We start from the raw sequence: 26,212 nt of genomic DNA on the forward strand, positions 1-26,212 counted from the left end.
TGGGTCCAGCACGTATGCTGCAGCATGAATCGGCTTGACACAAAATTCTTGACGCGTCTGTATGAATTGAACAATTGCCTTCTCCTCTGCTTTGAGCAGCAGGGATGTGGGTAGGGCAATGCTGATTTGTTCTTTTAAATCAGTAAAAAGCCCGAGAACATCTGACAAGACAGCGTCATCTCCTTCAATCTGAGCAATTGCAGATGCTACTGGTGAGAGTAGTTTAAGGCTGCTAACCACTCTCTCCCAAAACACATCATCCAGCAGTATTTTCTTGATGGTGGTTTCCATATCTCCAGACTGGGATATTGCCATTTCTTGCAGCGACTCCTTACCCTCCAGAAGGCTGTTGTACATTATGACAACACCACCCCATCTAGTGTTGTTGGGCAGCTTCAGTGTGGTGTTCTTGTTCTTTGTCATTTGCTTGGAGTTGTAGGTTGCTGCAACTACCTGTTTTCCCCTGACATACTTAACAACTTGCTTGGCTCTCTTGTACAGTGCTTCCATGGTTCTCAAACCCATGATGTCCTTGAGGAGCAGGTTGAGCCCATGAGCTGTGCACCCAATAGACGTAATATGAGGGTAGGCCTCCTCCACTTGAGCCCAAGCAGCCTTCATATTCGCAGCATTGTCAGTAACTACTGCAAAGACCTTTTGTGATCCAAGATCGTTGATGACCGCTTTCAGCTCATCAGCAATGTATGTGCCTGTGTGCCTGTTGTCCTTCGTGTCTGTGCACTTAAAGAACACTGGGAGAGGAGTGGAGACGATGTAGTTTATGATGCCCTCCCCTCGTACATTTGACCACCCATCTGAGATAACTGCACCACAGTCTGCCATCGCTATCGTTTCTTTGAGCTTTCCTTGGACTCTGTTATACTCAGCCTCCAGCAAATAAGTAGACAAAGCATGTCTGGTGGGAGGACAGTATGCAGGGCGAATAACATTGAAAAATCTCTTCCAGTACACATTGGCTGTGAGCATGAGGGGTGAGCCTGTTGCATATACAGCTCAAGCAAGGCACTCATCTGCATTCTTCTGGCTATGGTTATCCATTGTATCAAAGAACCTTCCAAGTGGGCCAGGAGTTGCTGATGATAAGGAGCCTGATGCTGAATGAGAACCATCATCTTCTTGAATGGAAGCAGAGGAACTCTGGGCTGACTGCTGTGAGCTTTGAGTGAAGTTGTTGCATTTGGATAAATGCTGCTGCATCTTTGTGGCATTCTTTACATATGGTTTTCTACAGTGTTTGCACATGTACACAGTCTTTCCATCTTTAATGCCTGGGGTAAAATGCTTCCACACATCCGACGGTAAACGTGGCATTGTTCTATGCAGAGAAATAAAGGGCATTCATCCCTGTGTCGAACTGCGGTCGATCAGCACGATTGCAACAGGGTGAGTACATTTTTGCTGATGCTCCATGTGATGGAAGCATGACCTGTACACACACGACGCTACATCACCAATAGTGTATTATTTTGTATATTTTAAATTGAAGGACAACAGAGTTCAACAAGTAACTGGTTTATTTGGTATAAAGTCTGATTTACTTACTGCATCATCACAACATCAGCAGAAAACAAAATGACTTCCCTCAGGACCCCTAACCTGGATCTTAAAAAAACTATAGCAGTCTTACAGATGCCTGCAGGCCAATCACAATTCGATATGCAAATATTACAAATAGAGGGAGCTAATCGCTCATCCACTCATCCAACCAATCAGGACACAATTGTTCACAGTCACACACAAAACTTGTAATTATTAAAACAAGCCAAGTAAGAAGATAAACATATATTGATTAAGAAATTCCTTAATAATTAAGATTCCATCTCTGTTAGTAATTTTAAGAGAGGACCTGTGGGAAAAAAGAAAGAAATACAAAAAAAACAATATTATGCTAGCATGTGCTTTTTTGGGCAAAATTCCCAAGCTGAACTTCCCGTGGAAAATTTCCGGAAATTTACCGGAAACTTTCCACCCCTTTGCAACCCTAACTAGTGTGCATTTCCTGTTTTCACTTTTGTCTGTCATGCTTTAAGTGCCGCATTCCAACTTTCTGTTTCACACTCAGAAGAACATTGTGAAGAAACAAAATAACTCTTCGGGAACACACAATACTGAAGCCAGGATATCTGCAACTTCTTAATTGACCTCTGTATGAACTCAGTGATTAATTAATAACTCGACTGAACGTGACACTTCAGCAGAAGACTAATACATTGGACCTGAAATCCTATGGGGTTGTTACCCGTCTCCCATCATAGCTCTGCCAGTAGACCAGTGGAAGCCTCAGGGAAACAACATGAATGGCAGAAAATGGCCATTTGTGCCAGTTCCCTGGAGGTTCCACCGGTCTCCCACCAGTTACCACAAGAGACTGGTAGAATCCCATGGGAATTTCAGGGCCATTGTGTTTTACGTATTCTAATGTTTCTGCCTTTGTATAAATAAAAGCACATCCTCTGACTTACTGTGAACATTATCATGGGAAATGTCCTAATATATAAGCTAGATGCATGATATACATCTTGCGCCTGGCTGGCATCCAATACATTTCAAAATGTTGCATTTTGTTACAGATGCAAAATAACCTTAAACAAAATATTTTATAAAAAGTCATTGGCCTGGAGCCTGAAATTTACAAGTGGTCACAATTGCCCTGTGATTAACTTCCATGTTTTACAACTAGCTGCAATTTCCTTGCTTTGCTTATTGAGGCCAAGATTTTAAGGTGACAGGCCATGTTAACAGCTAAGCATTACAAACATGCTCCAGATCCCAGATCACTGATGAGCAATGTTAATGGAGATCTGTTAGTTAAGTAAAGAAATCTGTGGCTTAAATTGGGGCCAGGATTCAAACACTGGCTGCGATTTTACGAACCTCGGCAGGTCCATGACGGGCAACGTCGGTGGCGGGTCCCGACCCCGCTGCTGTCTCCATCCCGGCCTCTGAAATGACTTTCCCTTGATCGGGCTTGTTAAACCCGCCCAGCGCATTTCCCGGCCAATTAGAGGAAGCAGGTCTGGTGAAGTCATTTGATGACTCGTCATCAGCCGGTTTCCTTAAAGAGACCACGGCCAACTTTAATTTGACATTTGTGCTGTCCGTGTTCTACAGCATTGAGGTGCTGCAAACACTGACAAACACTGCACTGAGGTGCAGGGTTGCACCCAGGCTCTCCCATGACACCCTCCATATGCTTATGGAGGGAGCCACAGCACCCAGGGAGGTTCTCGTCCCTTCCCATGGGTGAAAGAGACCTCCCTAGGAAATCAACGCAACCTGGTTGCACATTGCAGAGGAGGGCACAAGCAGGGATGTCGTCCAGAGGACCTGGGTGCAGTGGCGCCAACCTTTCAATGATCTCAGTAGATCATGAAACGTTACTGCAAAGCCACACTCAACCGCATTCTGCTGTGCCTCTCATCACATCCCCATCACTCTTCCTTCCCTACCCTACTGCTGCACATCCTTACTCACACCAACTTACCTTGCACCTCCACCCATCCCCCTCTATCTACATTATCACTTCCCCATCTCACTAGCCACCCCTCACCCTCATCCTAATGCAATCATACCAACTAACAACACACAAAGGTAGGCACTTGATTGTTTTATCCAATATTAATGGAAAGTTTTTGTTAATGTGATGTCAAACATTGAAACCTTTATATTCAACACTTTGAGTTCTTGGACAGATTTGTGTGCACCTTTAGAAGTGGCTTAGCGAGTTGCAGTGAATGGTGAGACATAATGGTACCCCCTGCAATGCTGATGAGTGTGAAAAGAATGGCTTGGGCATTGTAGGGATGCTTTATGGTGTTGGTGAGGGATGGTGCCAACCTGGCACATCATGTGGCAGCCAGGGAGTGCAGCGTCAAGTGAAGTAAATCTGGCCATCCCTGGCCTCCCAGTCAGCAATGTTGTCGGGTGCTGATGGCCTGTGCCCTGTGCAGCATCAGTTGATTGCGGAGAAGGCTGGTATTGTTGGTACTGCTGGTGCTGCAGCTGATCGTGGTGGGATTCTGAGGACCAAGGTGAGAGAGTTTCAAGAGCACCCATGCTGATGGAATCGATGGTAGTTGAAGTAGAGATGACAGAAGTGATTTGTCAATGGTGGGAGAGGTAATGATGTCAGACTGGATGGAGACTGGTGTAAAGATTGCAGCATTCTGAATCTGTAGTGGAAATGCAGTTTAGAGAATCCAATGGTTAAGGGAACATGTCTCAATCAGCTGGGAACTTTGACTTGCTATTTGAAGCTGCCAACTCATCAGCTGATTCAATGGCCACTGACGTCCCGCCTCAGCTTCACAGACGAGGTGTAGGCATAGCTGAAAACCAGTGGGCGACATGTCAAATGCAAAATTAGTGGCTTGTTTACCGTGGCTCAGTGCTGACAGACCCGACATTTGGTAAAGGTGCGTGATGGTGGGATAACAGCGGGTTGCCAACCTGGGGAAAAAAAACACTTTCCCACCCGACCCGCCACCGATCACGCCCACTGATTCCCCCCTCCCCCCTGCAAAATCCAGCCCTCTGTGATTGATTCACCAAGATCATTTCTTTGGCAATTTAAAGAAAGATTTTGGATTGTGAAGGTCAAAACATGCATTCTGATATGAGAATTTACATTTGGCAGCGAATCTACTACAGGAAACTTTCGATTTACCGGCACCTAAATAACCAGAAATCTCGGTTAACCGGCAAAATTCAGGAGTAGGTTCAGGTAACTTTTATTACTTGCCTTCCTCCATGTGTTGCTGTGCAAGGGTGTGGCTGCAGCTGTTGCTAAGCTACAGAGACACTTGCAACTTGTGGCCATTGTTTTGAAGCTGCAGGGTTTGTTGCTTTATACCGAGCTCTCAGCGCCGTATCTTTTACTATAGCGTTCAGTTATCCGGAATTTTTGATGAACCGGCACCACGTCGGTCCCATCCGTGCCGGATAAAAAAAAAGTTTCCTGTATCTGTTATACTTCACAATCTCTATTGAGCAGGTGCTGAGGTGGATCACTTTCTACCAGGACCTATTATGAGCATAGAAATCACCCCATCAGTTGGAGGTCAGCATTCAATCCATGATAGGTTTGCCGCAACCTCCAAAATGGCAGGATGAGCTGGGTTTCAGACCATTCTAGCAGTTCATTAGAAGAATTCAAGAAAAAAATAACAGGATTTCCAAATACATTTGAAAGCAGGTTGTTGCACTGAATCCTTAAGAGTATGATTCATAGAAACATAGAAGATAGGAGCAGGAGTAGGCCATTCGGCACCTCGAGCCTGCTCCACCATTTAATGAGATCATGGCTGATCATCCAAATACAATACCCTGTCCCTGCTTTCTCCCCATATCCCTTGATCCTTTTAGCCTTAAGAAATATATCTAAATCCTTCTTGAATATATTTAATGAATTGGCCTCAACTGCCTTTTGTGGTAGAGAATTCCACAGGTTCACCACTCTCTGGGTGAAGAAATTCCTCCTCATCTCTGTCCTAAATGGCTTACCCTTTATCTTTAGACTGAGACCCCTGGTTCTGGACTCCCCAGCCATCGGGACTCAATCTCTCTTCATACGTCATTCCTCCCATCCCAGGTATCAGTCTGGTGAATCTTCGCTGCATTCCCTCCATGGCAAGAACATCCTTCCTCAGATAAGGCGACCAAAACTGCACACAATACTCAAGGTGTGGTCTCACCAAGGCACTATACAACTACAGCAAGATATCCTTGCTCCTGTACTCGAATCCTCTCGCTATGAAGGCCAGCATACCATTTGCCGCCTTAACTGCCTGCTGCACCTGCATGCTTACCTTCAGCGACTGGTGCACAAGGTCACCCAGGTCTCGTTGCACTTCCCCTTCTCCCAATCTACTGCCGGTCAAATAATAATCTGCCTTCCTGTTTTTGCCACCAAAGTGGATAAACTCGCATTTATCCACATTATACTGCATCTGTTATGCATCTGCCTAATCACCCAACCTGTCCAAATCATCCTGGAGTTTCTCGGCATCCTCCCCACAGCACACACGCCCACCCAGCTTTGTGTCGTCGGCAAACTTGGAGATATTACAACAAGTTCCCTTGTCTAGATCATTAATATATATTGTGAATAGCTGGTGTCCTAGCACCGATCCCTGCGGTACCCCACTAGTCACTGCCTGCCACTCGGAAAAAGACCCGTTTATTCCAACTCTCTGCTTCCTGTCTGCCAACCAGTTCTCTATCCAAGTCCATACCTTACCCCCAATCCCATGTGCTTTAACTTTACATGCTAATCTCTTATGCGGGACCTTATCGAAAGCCTTCTGAAAGTCCAAATACACCACATCCACTGGTTCTCCCTTATCTATTCTACCAGTTACATCCTCAAAAAATTCCAGTAGATTAGTCAAGCATGATTTACCTTTTGTAAATCCATGTTGAATTTGTCCGATCCTGTCACTGTTTTCCAAGTGCTCTGCTATTACATCTTTTATAATGGACTCTAGCATTTTCCCCACTACCGATGTCAGGCCTACCAGTCTATTATTCCCCATTTTCTCTCTACCACCGTTTTTGAATAGTGGGGTAACATTAGCTACCCTCCAATCCATGGGTACTGTTCCAGATTCTATCGAATGTTAGAAGATGACCAGCAATGCACCTACTATTTCTAGGGCCACTTCCTTAAGTACCCTAGCATGTAGATTATCAGGCCCTGGGGATTTATTGGCCTTCAATCCCATCAATTTCCCTAACACCATTTCCCTACAAATACTGATTTCATTCAGTTCCTCTGTCGAAGTCTTGACTCCGAGTAAGACTCTGAAACAAACTGTACCGTCAGATAAGCAAAGCTTTATTTTACTTGTATACAAGGAGAGAGCTGCCTGGACAAAGGCTAGGCCAACATCTCTAAAGGACATCAGCAAATGCAACATATTTATACACTCAAACAAGCAAGCATTCCATAGATTACGTGTAATGGTATTGTATCATCTTAAACACATTAAGAGTTTAAACAAGGACAATCAAAAGGTCAGCAGGACAGAAATGTCTTCAGACAAAGTTAGTTAATTATATTCTGTCAGGAGGTTTTGTTTGAATCTTGTTACCAAAAAATGATTTGCTCACTCGTGTCTGATTATCATATTTATACAGTGAAGAACACAAGTTCAATATGATCATGTATAAAGAGAAACGAGATTGACCTTTAACAGAATTGTTTTCATTCTTTGGCCAGATGTCATTAGCAGTGCGGGTACCCAATAGTTCTGCAATGTATTGTTCTGGCAGGTTGTGATTAACTTAATTGCAATAGGTCAGAAGATTACGTTAGTTGCTGCTGACTTGGTTTTAGTCCACAGGCAATGGTACAAAAATACATTAGATGTCAAGTATCCCATCATGCATTAGTAAGGGCAAAATCATATTTCCACATTCCCTCCTTTTGTCCTTATCAAGGACAACCTAGTCTAGCAAGATTGCATTTAATCTTTCCTTCACCATCAAATAGGTCCTTGATCTGTACCTGCATCATTACTTTAACTGGTTCTGCATAATAACTGTGGCCAACGCTTGGTCCTCTACTCTTACTCTTATCCAGGCACAATGAGCTTACTGGTCTCCCTATCCCAGATGTATTGGTGAGGACCAGGGAGGGGAGCTGTCTGGCATGGTCATACTTAGGCTGATACCATCCTTTGAGGGTGTCCAAATCATACCCTGCCGAGGTCCAATGCCTTTGCCAGTCTTCATCTACTATAATCTTTTTGGGACCATTTAACTCATACTTGGTAATACTCCCATTTTGGCGTAAAATCCATTCCATCATCTCTGACTCATTGAAGGGGATAGTTCTTAATGGAACTCCCCCTTTACTATGTATGGGAACATGGGCACAAACCCAACAGCTGGAAGCGCTTACCGTTGCGTACGTGTATGCCATATACAAAAATGTATTTATATACAATTCGGGCATTGCAGGTATTATAAGTGTCCCAAGGAAACATAGTCCTAATGTCCAGTTCCATTTACTGATGGGGTTGGTGATTCCTTTTCCTTGTTTTCTGGAGCTCTTTTGCAGTGGGAAGCGTGGATCCATGTTGGTCTCTCTTTCACCTTTACAGCAGTATTAGTTGCTAGGAGTACTTGGTACGGACCTTCGAATCTGGGTTGGAGACCGTTCTTTCTCTTGAATACTTTTCTCTTGAATACTTTCACGTATACGTTGTCTCCTGGTTCTAGGTTATGGCACCTTCCTTCAGCTGGTTCAACCTGGGCTTGCTTGACCTGTTGGTGGAAACTGGAAATACACTTAGTTAAGGCAATGCAATAATTCAACATATGTTCATTCATCTTGTGAATGTCCATCTGCTTGGCAGTGAAGGGTGCAGAAAATGGCAGTCTCTGAGGTCGTCCCATGACGACTTCACGTGGTGACAGTCCCGTCGTTCTGTTTGTTGCTGATCGCCTTACCATCAATGCCAAGGGTAACAGTTCGACCCATTTAAGTCCTGTCTCGCTGCAGAGTTTGGAAAGTTTACTTTTCAGCATACCATTATATTTTTCTACCAGTCCCGCTGACTGTGGATGATAGCTGCAGTAGAAGTGTTGGTTGATCTGTAAAGCCTTACACATTTCTCGCGCAACTGTCCCAGTAAAATGTGATCCATTGTCACTTGAAAGTTGTGCAGGTATACCAAATCGTGGTACAATTTCTTTTAACAAACATTTTGCAACAGTAACTGCATCTTTTTTTTTACATGGAACGGCTTCAATCCATCGTGAAAACACATCTACAATAACTAATACATACTTAAATCCTAAACATACCGGTAATTCAATAAAATCCATCTGTAAATGTACAAAGGGTCCTGTTGGATTTGGATGGGAGGCAGCCTATACCTTTTCCGTTTTACCTGGGTTCATTGTTTGGCAGGTAATGCATTGTTCACTAATTTCTTTTGTAATTTTCAATGCCTGGTGAATACCAAGTTTGTGTGATATAGTCTGCCATCCCCCCTTTGCCTGCATGTGAACATGTGGACACATCGGGCAATCCATGGGAGTATTGACTTGGGAGCCACCATGCGGCCGTCATGGTAGACCCATACTCCTTCAGGTGTTTTAAAACAAGAATCATTCACCCAAGCTAACACTTCGTCCGGACTGGCCTGTAATTGATAGGCCAAAACATCATCAATTGTGGGTGGGGGATTGTCTGGATCTTTATTTCTAAGAACATATGCAGACACTTGTGACCCTGTATCAGATAGAGCAGCAGCCTTAGCTGCTCGATCCGCCCTATCATTGCCCAAAGAAGCCTGGTCTTGATTGCCTGTATGTGCTTTGCATTTAATAACAGCAGTTTTTGTAGGACACTGGAGAGCCTTTAAAAGGTTATCAATTTGTTCAGCATTTTTAACTGTAGATCCTGATGAAGTCAGGAATCCTCTAAGTTTCCAAATTTGACCATAATTATAAGTGACTCCAAATGCATACCGAGAGTCAATATAAATATTCACTGATTTTCCTGTAGCTAAAATACATGCTCTTGTAACGGCAAACAGTTCTGCTTGTCGTGCTGAAAAGAAAGATGGTAGTGAGCATACTTCGATAATTGAATGATCATCGGAAATGGCATATGCACTTTTTGGCGAGCCCTTTTCGTCTCTGAGGGCTGATCCATCCACATAAAATATAAAATCGCTATTGTCCAGAGGAGTTTCTACAATGTCTATACGAGGCTTAGTGATAAGCTGAGTCACTGATTCACAATGCCTCTTGGGTAGGTGATGCAATTAGCAGGTCGTCTACGTACTGTATGAGGGTTAACCCATCGGTTAAGACAATGTCCTGTAAATCATGTTTGAGGCACTGCGAAAAGATAGTTGAGCTTTCTGTATAGCCTTGTGGCAGCCTGGCCCATGTGTATTGGGTTCCTTTGAACGTGAAGGCAAACAGGAACTGGGAATCTTGGTGAATAGGAATGCTGAAGAAGGCTGAGCAGAGATCAATGACCATATAATACCTTGAATTAGGAGGTATACTGGTCAGGATAGTGGCTGGGTTTGGGACCACCGGGTAGGCAGGGAGAACAGACTCGTTAACTGCTCTTAGGTCTTGAACCAACCCTGACTTATTCTCCACTCCTGTTGAACTGCAGCTTTTGATAGGCGTAGGACCATCTGTCCTAGATCAGAAGATTTGAATTCATGCGCCACTGATAGTGTACAGTGTGGCTTAGAGTCTTTTACCCTGAATAATTCCCATGCTGTTTGGGTCAACAAGATTGGTGACGCTATTCCTTCTTGCCCAATTAAAATTCTTCGGATTTTAAGTGAATATTTCTGATGCAGAAAGGGCTTGTAATTAATTGCCACTTCTAGATCTTCTCCCGTTTTGTCATAATAGGCTATACAGTGCAATTTATCATGCCAATGTCCCAAATTAAACTGCTTCTGGTATTCTGATACTGATCTTGTGACATACTGCAATGCTCCCACAGCCATCAGTAATTGTTTACTGAGGTTGTCATCATGATTAGTCCAACAATACAAAATAGGAGAATTGTGGACCTGCAATGGGTACAATCCCGCATCTGTCAGTTGGAACATGTACCTTCAGTCCTTTTTCCGTACATGATATCACTGCTTTCATTTTACACAACAAATCTCTTCCTAATAAGTTGATGGGAACATCTTCAGATAATAAGAATGCATGCTGTTCATGAAAGTCTTTCATCTGTACATCCAATGGAGTGGGCCATACCATAGTCTGGGTTGTTCCTGAAAGTCCTACACACTTGACACTGATTGGTACAAGGTGTTCCTACTGCATATTGTTTAGTCAAGACCGAATTAGTTGCTCCAGTGTCTACCAAAAAATGGAACTTGTGTTCCATTCATATTTAAATTTATAAATGGCTCTTCTTTAGAATTTAATGATACTGCAGGCAATTGTACCACAGCTTGTTGTTCCTGGGCAATGTCTGGGGTGGGCTCTAAGTAACGTCATGCTGAACAATTTGGATTTTGTCCAAACTGTTCGTTTGGGCCACTTTGATTTCCCCAGGGATTGCTAGTTGTCCAATTAGTCTGTGGACGAGTGTGAACCTGGGCTTGGGTATTTCTGTTTCCAGATAAATTTTGTGGACCCTGCCAACCCTGATTTGTTTAACTTTTTGTTGTTTATTCTGTTCCTGATTAATCTCATCCCTCTTTTTATTATGTTTACTAACTTCTATACTTCGTTCGCGTCGCCTCTCTGCTTCCTTTTTCCAATCTGAGAAGGCTGACCAATTTACTTCTTTTTTTCCTTTTCTAGTTGGGTCCCTTTGTTTTTATGAGGCATTCCTCTAGACAGGTAATTCTGTCTATGTTAAAGGTGCCATCTGGTGGAAATGGGTATTTCCCATTTCGGGTCCATCTGGATCACCTTGGCAGGTCATTGATTGAAACTTGACCGCAGTTTTGAAAAATATAACAAGCAGGGGTGCCTTTCTCTGGGATTTTACTAGATTTGGCACCCTTTTTTTTTTACTTAATTGGGACTTTCCTGTTGGTTAGTCTCAACTAGGCGTAATTTCTCTGGATCGCAATAACCTGTTTCCCCTTTGCGATTTTGCAACCAAGTTGCTGTAAGAGATGAAAAGAAACACGTACTAACAATAACAAGACTAATAATAACTAACGCGGCAGACCACACAGGTAAACAAATTAGGTAACTCATTAAAATCTTATACTATATACTGAACAATAGACAATTCTCAGTCTGTGTTATTCGCCACTGCAGAACTGAGTCCTTATACTTTAATGAAATCTCTGAAGGTCTCCTGCCTTCTGCCGCAAGACTCTCTCTCCGGCTTCTTAATCTCCGGGGGACCCACCCCTACTATCTCTGAAGGTCTCCTGCCTTCTGCCGCAAGACTCTCTCTCCAGCTTCTTAATCTCCGGGGGACCCACCCCCTACTATAGTCTTAACTTAATCTCCGGGGGACCCACCCCCACTGCAGTATCAAACTTCTAGCGCTTTTCCTTTTACCCTTGGTACCTTTCTTAGTCCGGGATCACCTGACTTTACTGTGTCTTATCTGGACGGTCTATTTCAGGGCTCAGGTTTCCGAAATCGTCTCCTTTTCTGATAGACTGAAAGAGGAAATAATTACAAAAATGACAACTCAACCCTGGAAAAATGAGTCTCAACTGATCGCAGTACTGTAGCCAATAGCAAACAGAAGACACTAGTTTTCAGACTGAGATGGAATCCCTTTGGTGGCTAATGCCACTTATAACTGGCCAGTTAGGATTCGTTCCCAGAAAGATACCGTGTCTTCGTCCATTTACTCACCGGTACAGCAAGCGATCTCGGTGGAACCTCCAAGAAATACTGTCGAAGTCTCGACTCCGAGTAAGACTCTGAAACAAACTGTACCGTCAGATAAGCAAAGCTTTATTTTACTTGCATACAAGTGTATACAAGGAGAGAGCTGCCTGGACAAAGGCTAGGCCAACATCTCTAAAGGACATCAGCAAATGCAACATATTTATATACTCAAACAAGCAAGCATTCCATAGATTACGTGTAATGGTATTGTATCATCTTAAACACATTAAGAGTTTAAACAAGGACAATCAAAAGGTCAGCAGGACAGAAATGTCTTCAGACAAAGTTAGTTAATTATATTCTGTCAGGCGGTTTTGTTTGAATCTTGTCACCAAAAAATGATTTGCTCACTCATGTCTGATTATCATATTTATACAGTGAAGAACACAAGTTCAATATGATCATGTATAAAGAGAAACGAGATTGACCTTTAACAGAATTGTTTTCATTCTTTGGCCAGATGTCATTAGCAGTGCGGTTACCCAATAGTTCTGCAATGTATTGTTCTGGCAGGTTGTGATTAACTTAATTGCAATAGGTCAGAAGATTACGTTAGTTGCTGCTGACTTGGTTTTAGTCCACAGGCAATGGTACAAAAATACATTAGATGTCAAGTATCCCATCATGCACTAGTAAGGGCAAAATCATATTTCCAAACCTCCCTCTCATTAAACTCTATGCTCCCCGACATCTCTGGGAAGTTATTTGTGTCCTCCTTTGTGAAGACAGAACCAAAGTATGTATTTAATTGGGCTGCCAATTCTTTGTTCCTCATTATAAATTCCCCTGATTTTGACTGCAAGGGACTTACACTTGACTTCACCAATCTTTTTCTCCTCACATATCTATAGATGCTTTTACAGTCAGTTTTTATGTTCCCTGCAAGCTTACTCTCATACTCTATTTTCCCCCTCTTAATTAATCCCTTTGTCCTTCTTTGCTGAATCCTAAACTGCTCCCAATCCTCAGGTTTGCTGCTTTTTCTGGCCAAATTATATGTCCTCTCCTTGGATCTTATGCTATCCATAATTTTCCTCGTTAGCCACGGTTGAGTCACCTTCTTTGTTGTATTTTTATGCCAAACAGGGATGAACAAATTCTGTAGTTCATCCATGCAATCTTTCAATGTTTGCCATTGCCTATTCACCGTCAACCCTTTAAATAACATTCCCCAATCCATCCTAGCCAACTTGCGCCTCATACCATCATAGTTTCCTTTATTTAAATTCAGGACCCTAGCCTGTGAGTCAAATACTTCACTCTCCATCTTAATGAAGAATTCTATCATATTATGATCGCTTCACCCCAAGGGGCCTCACACAACAAGATTGCTAATTAATCCTTTCTCATTACATAATACCCAGTCTAAGATGGCCTGATGTCTAGTTGGTTCCTCGCCATATTGGTCCAGGAAACCATCCCGTATACTTTCCAGGAATTCCTCCTCCACAGTATTGTTACTAATTTGGTTAGCCCAATCTATCTGTAGAATAAAGTCACCCATGATAACTGCTGTGCCCTTATTGCACGCATCTCTAATTTCCCGTTTAAAGCCATCCCCAACCTCCGCATTACTGTTTGGGGGTCTGTATACAACTCCCACTAACGTTTTCTGCCCCTTGGTATTTCTCAGCTCTACTCATACAAATTCCACATCATCAGAGCTAATATCCTTCCTTAATATTGTGTTAATCTCCTCTTTAACTAGCAATGCTACCCCACCTCCTTTTCCTTTTTGCCTGTCCTTCCTGAATATTGAATACCCCTGGATGTTGAATTCCCAGCCTTGGTCACTGTGGAGCCATGACTCCATAATCCCAATTATATGTAGCCTGGTGAAATGGAGCAGCACAGGACACGAACTTTCGTTTTTGGGGTTTTTTATTCTGTATTAATAACTTGGGTCTAGGTTTAGGATGAAATTGTAAATACATAAAACACAGTCGACAAAATACGGCAGTGGCTTGCTGCAAAACAGAACATGAGGCAAACCACAGGTGAAGGCAGTTAATTAACTAACAATCATTATACAAAACAAAACATATCATACCATACATTCGTATGTCCCGTTATCACTTGTCACCTCTTACAAGCAAACAGAAAGTATTAAACTCGTTCGAAACGTAGCCCCAAGGACTCAACAACAATTTTAACAAAGGTTAACACCAGCACATGGTGGGACAATCTACAAGCATCCCCGTGATATCGAGTGATTTGGGAAACAATATCACTTTAAAACTATGTCTGGCTGCACTAAATGCTGTTTTAGTTGTACTTTACGCAGACTAAGTTCATTTCAAAAGTCATATTCACCCCAACTCTCCTCAGAGCACACCCCCCACGCTGGATCTAGAAAATGGAGGCTGTGAAGAAAGGGGAGGTTCCTTTGGCATCACATGGCCTTACCCATAACCCTTTTCTCCTTTTTTCAAATTCTAAAGGGGAAAATGAACCGCGCCATCTAGTGGACTTAAATATTCACTGCATTTTCCCACTTGGCTACATTCTCCCCTGCTTTAAAGTCAACGTCCTCGGTGACTTAGCACCCGTTTTTCACTTCTTTTACAGCTTCTCGAAAAAATGCAGTACCCAGACTCGATAAAACATGAGAGAACACCTCAGGACTGAGTGAGACTGCATTACAGGCTGACTGAGGCAAATGGTATGGGTTAGGGTTTACCCCAGCATTGGCTCTTTTAGTTCTGCGAGGAGCCGGAATGGGTACCTCAACCTCAGTCCCACACTCAGAAGGATCTGAATGCTCTGGCTCAGAAACAGCCTCTGATTCCTGTACATCTTGGGCGTTACCAACAGGATCATTGTTTACTTTTTCCTCCTGAGTTAACTCTGGATAGGTGACTTCCTCTACCACAACAAACTCAGTATCAGAGGGCTCTGGCAACGATTCTGTCAAAAGAGTGACAGGGGGTACAGTGACAGGGGACTTGGTTCTCGTCCGCCTAGGCTCAGGGACAGGGGTAACACATGGCCTAAGATTAACTCTATGGACCCTTTTTAAAGGACCGCCCTCTACAGGCTCAACTGCATGTGTAGTACCCTGTACCTCCACCACTCTGTACACAGTATGACCCCAAGCATCCTGAATTTTGTTCCTACCCAAAGGCCTGTGTCGTAAGTATACCAACTGACCCACCTCAATGGTTGGACAGTACACTTTGTCTTTGTTAAGTTCAATTCTTTGAGCTGATTTCTTTTCAGTGTACTCTCTTGCCCTTGCATGTGCCTCCTTCAAACGCTCTTGGTGGACAACCAACCACTCATGTTTCTTGTCTAACACTTGCTCCTGACCTAATAAAGCATCTACAGGAAGGTGTGGATGAACCCCGAAAAGCAGATAGTACGGTGAGTAGCCAGTCGTAGCATGGGGTGTTACATTGTAGGCATACACCAACTCAGATAAGTGCTCAGGCCAGCGGCGCTTCTTTTCTGGAGGCAGTGTACGCAAAAGATCATGTAAAGATCTGTTGAATCTCTCACATTGAGCATTTCCTTCTGGGTGGTGTGGGGTAGTGCGGGTTTTCTTTACACCATAAAGCTTACACAGCTCGGCAATGATTTCACTCTCAAAATTTCGACCTCTGTCTGAATGCAATCTTTCTGGGACCCCATACTTCATGAACCACTCTTTGAGAAGGACTTTTGCTGTGGTATCAGCCTTTTGGTCCCGAGTAGGGAAGGCTTGTGTGAATTTAGTGAAAACATCGGTCACCACTAACACATTCTCACGACCATCGGAGGCCGGTTCCAGCATGGTGAAATCTACAGCAACTACTTCAAGGGGCCGGGAGGCTAGAAATGATTTCATAGGGGCATGTATCTTGGGGTGGGGCATTTTTGTCAAAATACACCTCTCGCATTTCTTGACCCACTGTTCCACATCCCCATACATCCCAACCCAAAAACATCTCTGTCTCAAAAGGTTCTGTGTGCGCTCTATTCCCTGATGGCCCATACGATCATGCACACCTTCAAGCACGACTTCTTTCAAACAAGAGGGCAGTAGTAGCTGGTGACGCTCACCAACATGGACATCCTCGATTACACGGTACAACAAACCATCTTGCTCACAAATACGGGGCCACTGCTTTAACGTGGATAATACTAGCTTGGATAACTGCGACCTCTCCTTGTAAGTTGGCCTTCGCTGCTCACCCCAAAACTTCCTAAACACGCTGAGGGTGGGGTCTGTGTCTTGAAACTTACGTAGTTCCTCTTTAGAGTAACCGGGAAGTGTTGGTGTGTTACCCTGCAACTCACTACGCTCAGTACTTTCTTCTGCGTCCGAAACACGGATCTGTCTGACTTTACAGCACTTGACTCCTGCTGTCCCTAAGTCTGGTCCTAGAGCTGTTCCCTTGTGAGTGACATTACATATGGCCACACAACCATCATAGTCTGCATCCCCACTGTCTGACTCGGGCTCCTCTGCTAACGGCTGCCTAGAGAGGGCATCTGCTGCTGCATTACAGCGGCCTGGGCGGGTACTTGACGTCAAAGTCAAAAACAGCTAACTGAGCCACCCATCTTTGCTCAACAGCACCTAACTTAGCTGTAGAAAGGTGACACAGGGGGTTGTTATCTGTTATGACAGTGAACTTGGAACCTAGAAGGTAACCTCGAAATTTCTCTGAAACAGCCCATTTGAGGGCGAGGAGCTCTAGTTTCATACTGCTGTAGTTTCTGTCATTTCTTTCAGCATTACGGAGCCTCCTACTGGCATATGCTATCACTCTCTTCCTATCTCCCTGCTGCTGGTGGAGGATGGCACCTAATCCTAGGTTACTGGCATCCGTCTCTACAATAAAAGGCTGAGTGAAATCTGCGTAACCTAACACTGGAGCACTGATCAGCTTTTCTTTCAGCTGTTCGAAAGCAGCTTGGCACGCAGCTGTCCATGAACCTTCAAACAACCGTTTTGCTTTTGCTGGGCTGTCTTCCCTAAGGCATGCATTGACTACGTCATGGAGAGGGCCAGCTCGTTTAGAAAAATCCTCAATGAACCTCCTGTAATAACTACAGAAACCAAGAAATGACCTCAGATCTTTGACTGTACTGGGGACCGGCCACTTCTTTACGGCGGCAATTTTCTCTGGATCTGTCCCTATACCCTCCCCTGAAATTTGATGCCCAAGGAACCTGACTTCCTGCTGCAGGAAGTGACACTTTTCAAGCTTTACTTTCAACCCTGTCTCTTTCAGTCGTCTTAGAGCTGTCTCAAGCCTCTCTAAATGGTCCGGGAAGGTCTGAGAGAACACAAGGATGTCATCTAAATACACTAATAGGATGTGGAACACTAAGTCGCTCATAGTCGCTTGCATAAGTCGTTGAAAAGTCGCAGGTCCATTACAGACACCAAAAGGCATTCTGAGGTACTCAAAAAGGCCAAAAGGAGTTGTAAAAGCAGTCTTAGGCCTGTCACTTTCACGAACAGCAACCTGGTGGTACCCACTTGCAAGATCAATGGTCGAGAAGAACTTTGCACCATGAAGGGCATCAAAACTCTCGTCAATGCGGGGCAAAGGAAATGCGTCACGTCTGGTTTTTGAGTTTAGTTTCCTAAAGTCAACACATAGTTGTATGTCTCCATCAGTCTTACGAACTACCACTATGGGTGAAGCGTATGAACTATTGCTCTCCTGGATGACACACTTTCTTAAAAGCTTAGTGATGTGGTCCCTCACCTCTTTGTACAGTGTAGGTGGGATACGACAGTATGGCTCTGTAACTGGTGCGTCATCTACCAAGTTAATCTCATGCTCAACTTTATCAGTGTAGCCTAGGTCCTCATCCTTAAAAGCAAATACTTCCGAATACCTGGCTAAAAGTGCACCTAACTCTGCTTGTTGGCCCTGTGTGCCACCTATGTGTAGTTTGTCCAAAAGCAACTGAATGTCTTGGTCTGTCATCTGTCCTTCTTTTCTGCCAACAGTTACTTCCTCTGTGTCAGCGGAGATGCGTTGAAATCGCACCTCACAGGAGTCCTTGTCTACACACTCTGCCTGAGTCGGAATACCAAGCCTAGTCCTGGGGCTTAACCACACATCCTCCTCAGAGAAATTTACCACCTGCACTGGAAATAAATGTCCCTTTGATTCAACTAGAGTGGGGACAACTACCAGGCCACCTGGCAATGGTGTGTTACCTGGCTCCAACAGCATTTTAGTGCTGCCACCTGACTGAGTTTTAAGTCCCTTTACATAGACTGTAGCTATGGAAGACGCAGGCACATGTACAGCACCCCTACCAGCTACACGGACAGAAGATGACTTTGGAGTGATGTTACACTGTTGTACTTGCTGAAATGCTTCCCTCCAATCTGAATCCAACTTTCCCCCTAGAGTAGTGTCAAACTCAGCATGAACTAGTTGTCTGCATCGGCTGATGATGTTCATACCAATAAGACCTGGTGCTGCAGGCTGTGACTGCTGATGCTCTTTGACTACCAGGAAACCACATTCGGGTAAGGTTATGCCCATAGTTTCAACGTCTAACTCAAGGTAGCCCAAGTAGGGAATGTCCAACCCGTTGGCGGCAGTGATCTTAAGCCACCCGGTTGTAGGCAGCATATCCTCATCCCTCCCAAGTAAGTGCTCTCTGAAAAAAACTTCAGTAATAGTGCTGACTTGGCTCCCGGTATCCAGTAAACAGTTAGCAGTAACCCCCCCAATCTTGAGATCTACTACTGGACATTTACCTACTGCACGGTCAAGAAATCTGTCACGAATACCAATACTGTTCTGAGAGCCTGCAGGTTTTCCTCGCATTGCCCGGCTCATGGCAATCGAGGGAGTTAGTTTTCCTGCACCCCAGCCAGCAGTGGTGGATGTGTTTGCTACCTCGTGCTTCTGAGGACACTGTTTGGCAATGTGCCCCGCCCCGTTACACTTAAAGCAAATAGGCTGACCTTCATCAGTGAACTTTGGCTTGGCTCTAGGTTTCCCAACCTTGTCATTACCCGTGTTTTCCTTCTGTAGAGCAAGACCCCGTACTGCCTCTGTTAGTTCCCCGATAGCTTTACCCTGTTCCGCCACCACTTTAAGAACATCCTGTAAAGTGACAGCCTGGCTGCCTGGTACCCCAATGGCAGAACACTGAAGATCCCTCCCCGTACTGTCACACACTACATTCTTGCTCTTTGCAACTTTAGTGCTACAGGGCTGGTCTTCTAAGGACCATAAGACAGCTTCCTCACGTACATCGAACAGGGTAGACTGGGGGTTGTCTCGTACAAACTTGCGCAACTCTCTCCGGAGTGAGGGATCTCTAACACCATCAACAAATCTGTTTCTGACAACCCGTTTTGTGTCCGGCACAGCATCAGGTGATTGCTTTACCAAAGTTCTAATAATCTGAGAGAGTGCATGTGAGTATTCTCGGAAATCTTCACCCTCTTCTTGCTTGCGTCCATAGAAAGTTTCTAACAGCTGGGACTCACTGCGTTTTTCGGTGAAAGCCCCCCTTAGGTAACTGAACAGGTCACTGGGCTGCTTAGACTCTCCACCCAACCGTAACCTAATTTCCTGTAGGGCTGCCCCCCTCAACAAAGATCGAATGAAATCTACCTGCTCTGCAGGAGTCTGATCTCTAGCTCGTAGTACACTTTCAACCTCTTCAATGAACTCATCAACTGAACGACTATCTTTGGATACCTCACCACTGAATGGTTGGATCTGACGCTCTCTGGGTACATACACATATGACTTGGTTGCCCCATTACCTAGAGTGGCAATAATTGCCATTGCTTGGTCATGGTTTTTTTTCAACTCTGAAATCTGTGCCTTGAGTTCATCTATCTGGTTGCCCTCACCCACACTAGAGGTATTGTCCTCACCATCCGAATTGCGAGCTCCACCCGCCTCCTCAGGAGGGTCTAACATTTTGACTCAGTTCACAAGTCCCTGACAGTCACTGAATGGGATGGCCGCTGCGACGATTCTTCTCCAATGGTGTCCCTCCTCGGTGCCTTGATGGGTCCTCTCCCAGATTGGTCCTGGCGCCCTCTGGATCCCGTCTGTCTGGTCTGGTCCTCCTTAGCAACCCCAGGCAGCACTCTCCGTCCGTCTCCAGGTCCACTTGGCACCACACCGCTCTTCCCCCACTGCCGTATTTTATGTAACTTTCCCAAACCTGAGAAACTCCAAGCTAACAGACCCCACTCCTGGTACCAAAATGTGTAGCCTGGCGAAATGGAGCAGCACAGGACACAAACTTTCGTTTTTGGGGTTTTTTATTCTGTATTAATAACTTGGGTCTAGGTTTAGGATGAAATTGTAAATACATAAAACACAGTCGACAAAATACGGCAGTGGCTTGCTGCAAAACAGAACATGAGGCAAACCACAGGTGAAGGCAGTTAATTAACTAACAATCATTATACAAAACAAAACATATCATACCATACATTCGTATGTCCCGTTATCACTTGTCACCTCTTACAAGCAAACAGAAAGTATTAAACTCGTTCGAAACGTAGCCCCAAGGACTCAACAACAATTTTAACAAAGGTTAACACCAGCACATGGTGGGACAATCTACAAGCATCCCCGTGATATCGAGTGATTTGGGAAACAATATCACTTTAAAACTATGTCTGGCTGCACTAAATGCTGTTTTAGTTGTACTTTACGCAGACTAAGTTCATTTCAAAAGTCATATTCACCCCAACTCTCCTCAGAGCACACCCCCCACGCTGGATCTAGAAAATGGAGGCTGTGAAGAAAGGGGAGGTTCCTTTGGCATCACATGGCCTTACCCATAACCCTTTTCTCCTTTTTTCAAATTCTAAAGGGGAAAATGAACCGCGCCATCTAGTGGACTTAAATATTCACTGCATTTTCCCACTTGGCTACATATATCATATCCATTTACATCTATTTGCGCAGCTAATTCATCCACCTTATTATGAATGCTCCTCGCATTAAGACACACAGCCTTCAGGCTTGTTTTTTTAATACTCTTAGAACTTTTAGAATTATTATTTACTGTGGCCATGTTTGATTTAAACACTTGATTTCCCTGACTGCCACTTTTGCATTTCTCCTTCCTGTCTTTTGCTTCTATCCTTGCTTCTCTTTCCTCTGTCTCCCTGCACAGGTTCCCAATCCCCTGCCATTTTAGTTTAAACCCTCCCCAACAGCACTAGCAAACACTCCCCCTAGGACATCAGTCCCGGTCCTGCCCAGGTGCAAACCGTCTCATTTGTACTGGTCCCACCTCCCCCAGAACCGGTTTCAATGTCCCAGGAATTTGAATCTCTCCCCCTTGCACCATTCCTCTAGCTACGTATTCACCTGAAATATCCTTCTGTTTCTACTCTGACTAGCACGTGGCACTGGTAGCAATCCTGAGATTACTACCTTTGGGTTCATATTTTTAAATTTACCTCCTAACTCCCTATATTCAGCTTTTAGGACCTCATCCTGGTTTTTACCTATATCATTGGTACGATATGCACCACAACAACTGGCTGTTCACCCTCCACCTCCAGAATGCCCTGCAGCCACTCCGAGACATCCTTGCACCAGGGAGGCAACATACCATCCTGGAGTCTCGTTTGCAGATGCAGAAATGCCTATCTATTCCCCTTACAATAGAATCCCCTATCACTATAGCTCTCCCGCTCTTTTTCCTCCCATCCTGTGCAGCAGAACCACCCATGGTGCCAGGAAGTTGGCTGCTGCTGCCTTCCCCCAATAAGCCATCGCCCTCAACAATATCCAAATTGGTATATCTGTTTGAGAGGGGATGGCCACAGGAGACCCCTGCACTACCTGCCTGCGCCTACTACTCTGCCTCATAATGTTGAGACAGACCCTAGACAAATGTGGATTCATTTAATGAAAGTAGATTCTTTGTGTGAGCTTCCAGCAGGTTGCTTCTTAATTAAAACCAACCAGCTGATTCACACAACAATGACCCAATGGTGAAATTTTTCTCTACAGTTTCAATTTACTTATGAGATTTTATTTATAACATGCTTGCAGAGAACAGAAGACAGTTATCTGCAATTGAATCAGCAATTCTTTTGGTGACTTACTTGAACAGTGGCTGTTCTTGTACTACAATGACCTAGCTAACACTCTATTGCCATAAACTCACTGCATACTCTTCCTTTGTTTAGATACCTGGAGTTCCACACTATAATTTAGATCAGTGCTTGCACTATTTTGGAACTAACACTACATGTCAAAGCAGAATCTTCTGGAACTACCATCATTTTTTAGGTTTACTACAATGGATTAAAGGGTTACTTAAATCTGTAGACTCTGTCACCTCTCCTCTTAGCTTGGAACTGGAGAATAAGGAGATTGGTCTGTGCAGCATCATAGGTCATCTGTAAAAGAAGAAAGAACTTTCATTTATATAGTGCCTTTCATATTCTTGGGAACCCCCAAAGTGCTTTACAGCCAATGAATTACTTTTATAGTGCAGTTGCTTTGTTGGCAAACACGACAGCCAATTTGCACACAACCAGGTTCCACAAACAGCAAATAAGATAAACAACCAATTAATCTAGTTTGGTGCTGTTGATTGAGAGGAATTTGGCCAGGATACCAGGAGAACTCTCCGTTTCTCTTTAAAACGCCTCATCACATCTTTTACAGGTTTGGTTTAATGTCTCATCTGAAACGTGGCACCTGTGATAATGCAGCATTCACTCAGTGCTACACTACAGTGTCAGCCTAGATTATGTGCTCAAGACTTGAACATGACTAAAGCTGCTCAAGCTCTAGATTGAAATCACTCTTCCTCTTGGTAGAGAGAGATTTTTGCTGTTTATTTTAAATTTAAAAAGCTGAGTGGCTGAGCTTAAAGGAGCTCTAAAATGTTGTTATTCTGGTAGTAAAATAATGTTTTGATGCACAAAAGTAGTATATGAAAACTGATCATAAAATAAACTGCAATTTCTACAAGGGTAGCTATAACTTGGACTGAAATTGCATAGACATTTTAGTTTGCTAGATATGCATTTAAAGAACATTCATATTTATATATATTTTTTATATATATATTTTATATTTTTTTAAATATATATTTTATATATTTTTTTATATATATTCTTATGTGTCTATATATATAATATATATATACATATATATATACATATACATTATAGCGACTTTCATGGCTTTAGGATGTCCCATGGCATTTCATAGCCAATGAACTTCTGAAGTGCAGCTATTCTAATGTAGATAAATGTGGCAGCAAATTTGTACATAACAAAGTCCAATGAACAGCAATGAGATAAATGGCCCAATAATCTATTTTAGATATTTTAGTGCTGTTGCTTGAAGGATGGATGTTGGCCAGGAATCAGGCGAGCTCCCCTGCTGAAAAGACAGATGGGGCCTTGTCTAATCTTAATCAAAAGGACAGGGAGATAGAGAAGATGATGAAACAAAAAAAGAGGTTGTATGATGCATGTCAGGTGAATTCTTCAAGGGAGAACCAGTCCAATAAGTTGAGAGGGGATGTGAAAATGAAAATAAGATTGGCAAAGAGAGAATATGAGAGTAGAATGGCAGTTAACATAAAGGGGAACCCAAAAATCTTCTACCGGCATGTAAACAGTAAGTTGGTAGTAAGAGGCGGGGTGGTCCTATTAGGGACAAAAAAGGTGATATTTGCTTAGAGGCACAGGGCAAGGCTAGAATATTCAATGAGTACTTTGTATCAGTGTTTACTAAGGAGGTGGATGCTGACAAAATATTGGTAGAAGTGGAAAAGGTAGAAGCAATGGAAGGGGTGAAAATTGATAGACAGGATGTACTAGAAAGGCTGGGTATGCTTAGAGTGGACAAGTCGCCTGGTCCAGATGGCTTGCATCCCAGGTTGCTAAGGGAATTGGGGGAGGAGATAGTGGAAGGGCTTGCCATAATTTTCCAATCTTCCCTAGATGCGGGGGAGGTGCCTGAGGATTGGAAAGTGACAAATGTGACACCATTGTTCAAGAAAGGGTGCAAGGACAATCCTAATAACTACAGGCCAGTCAGTTTAACATCAGTGATGGGTAAAGTTCGAGAAACAATAATCAAGGAAAAAATTAACGGGCTCTTGGAGAGGTTTAAGCTAATTAAGGAGAGCCAACACAGATTTGTAAAAGGCAGATCGTGTTTGACTAATCTAATTGAATTTTTTGATTAAGTAACAGAGAGGATTGATGAATGGAATGCAATGGATGTTGTCTACATGGATTTTCGGAAGGCGTTTGACAAAGTACCCCACATAGAAGGCTGGTTAACAAAATTGAGGCTCGTGGAATAGGTGGGTCAGTAGCAGCTTGGATAAGGAATTGGCTTAAGGACAGAAAACAGCGAGTTTTGGTAAATGGCTGTTTTTCAGACTGGAGGATGGTAGACAGTGGTGTTCCCCAAGGGTCAGTGCTGGGGCCACTGCTTTTTTTGATGTATATAAATGACCTGGATATTGGAATACAAAGTAGAATTTCTAAATTTACCGATGACACCAAACTTGGGGGTCTGGCAAACAGTGATGATGATACCAATCGACTGCAAAAAGACATAGAAAGGCTAGCAGAATGGGCAGACAAGTGGCAGGTGGAATTTAATACAGAGAAGTGTGAGGTGATTCATTTTGGCAGAAGGAACAGGGAGAGGCAATATACACCTAATGGCACAGTTTTAAAGAGTGTGCAGGGACAGAGGGACCTGGGAGTTACAGTAATGTGCATAGGTCCTGAAGGTGGCAGGACATATTGAGAGAGTGGTTAACAAAGCATATGGGATCTTTGGCTTCATAAATAGAGGTATTGAGTACAAAAGTAGATAAGTTATGCTGAACCTTTATAAAGCGCTGGTTAAGCCACAACTGGAGTATTACATCCAGTTCTGGTCACCACATTTTAGGAAGGATGTAAAAGCCCTTGAGAGGGTGCAGAGGAGATTTACCAGATTAGTTCTGGGGATGAGGGATCTTAGCTACAAGGACAGGTTGGAGAAGTTGGATTTGTTTTCATTAGAGCAAAGGAGGTTGAGGGGTGATTTGATAGAGGTGTACAAGATTATGACGGGTTTGGACAGGCTAGACGGGGAAAGACTGTTCCCACTAGTTGATGTTACAAGGACTAGGGGACACAGATTTAAGATTTTGGGCAAGAGATAAGGGGGGGGGGGATGTGAGGAAAAACATTTTTATGCAGCGAGTGGTGATGACCTGGAATTCGCTGCCAACAGAAGTGGTGGAAGCGGAGACACTCAATGTTTTCAAGGGGAGGCTGGATAGGCACTTGAGGGAAATAAACTTGCAGGGCTACGGAGATAGGGCGGGGGAATGGGACTGACTGGATTGCTTTACAGAGAGCCGCACGAATCGATGGGCCGAATGGCTTTATGACAACACCTCCAACAGTGCAGCAGTCCCTCAATCCTGCACTCGAGTGTCAGCCTAGATTATTTGCTCAAGTCTCTGGAGTGGCTTAAACCCACAACCTTCTGACTCAGAAATGAGAGTGCTATCTTTGAGCCAAGGTTGACGCCCCACAGTTTTAGTTAAGAAGTGCAATATTCCCATGTGGAGTAACAGATAAGAACTGGTTGATTTTCATGCTGTAAGAGGTCATTCTGCTTTTGGGAAAATTATTAATGATCTTTCCATATCACTGAACATCAGAAGTGAAAAGCTACTACCATCTAATTCTCCCCTCTTGCCTCTCCAAAATACCTACAATGGAAATTAGGCCAGATAAAAGCTGGATATGTCACAGCACCAAAAAAAAAATTATATATAGAATAAATATCTTCAGTCCTTCAATATCGCCGTTCCTTCATCATCGATGGGACAAAATCCT

At 43.6% G+C, this 26,212-nt stretch overlaps 1 protein-coding gene and 1 long non-coding RNA gene across 2 annotated transcripts in view; one reads left to right on the forward strand and one right to left on the reverse strand.

The window, feature by feature from the left end:
* LOC147108646 (cadherin-4-like) overlaps window positions 1-26,212 on the forward strand; it is a 735,941-nt gene that overhangs the window by 484,292 nt on the left and 225,437 nt on the right. The gene's annotated exons all lie outside the window — the stretch shown is intronic.
* On the reverse strand, window positions 6,836-13,058 carry LOC147108647 (uncharacterized). The gene is made up of 3 exons (XR_015080619.1): window positions 12,349-13,058; window positions 12,052-12,146; window positions 6,836-8,302 (listed from the first exon to the last, which is right to left on the reverse strand). It is a non-coding gene; the product is annotated as an uncharacterized LOC147108647 (long non-coding RNA).

Source organism: Somniosus microcephalus, chromosome 13 (assembly GCF_052327205.1).
Source record: "Somniosus microcephalus isolate GS21.2 chromosome 13, FLI_Smic_1.0, whole genome shotgun sequence".
In the NCBI taxonomy this organism is placed as follows: domain Eukaryota; kingdom Metazoa; phylum Chordata; class Chondrichthyes; order Squaliformes; family Somniosidae; genus Somniosus; species Somniosus microcephalus.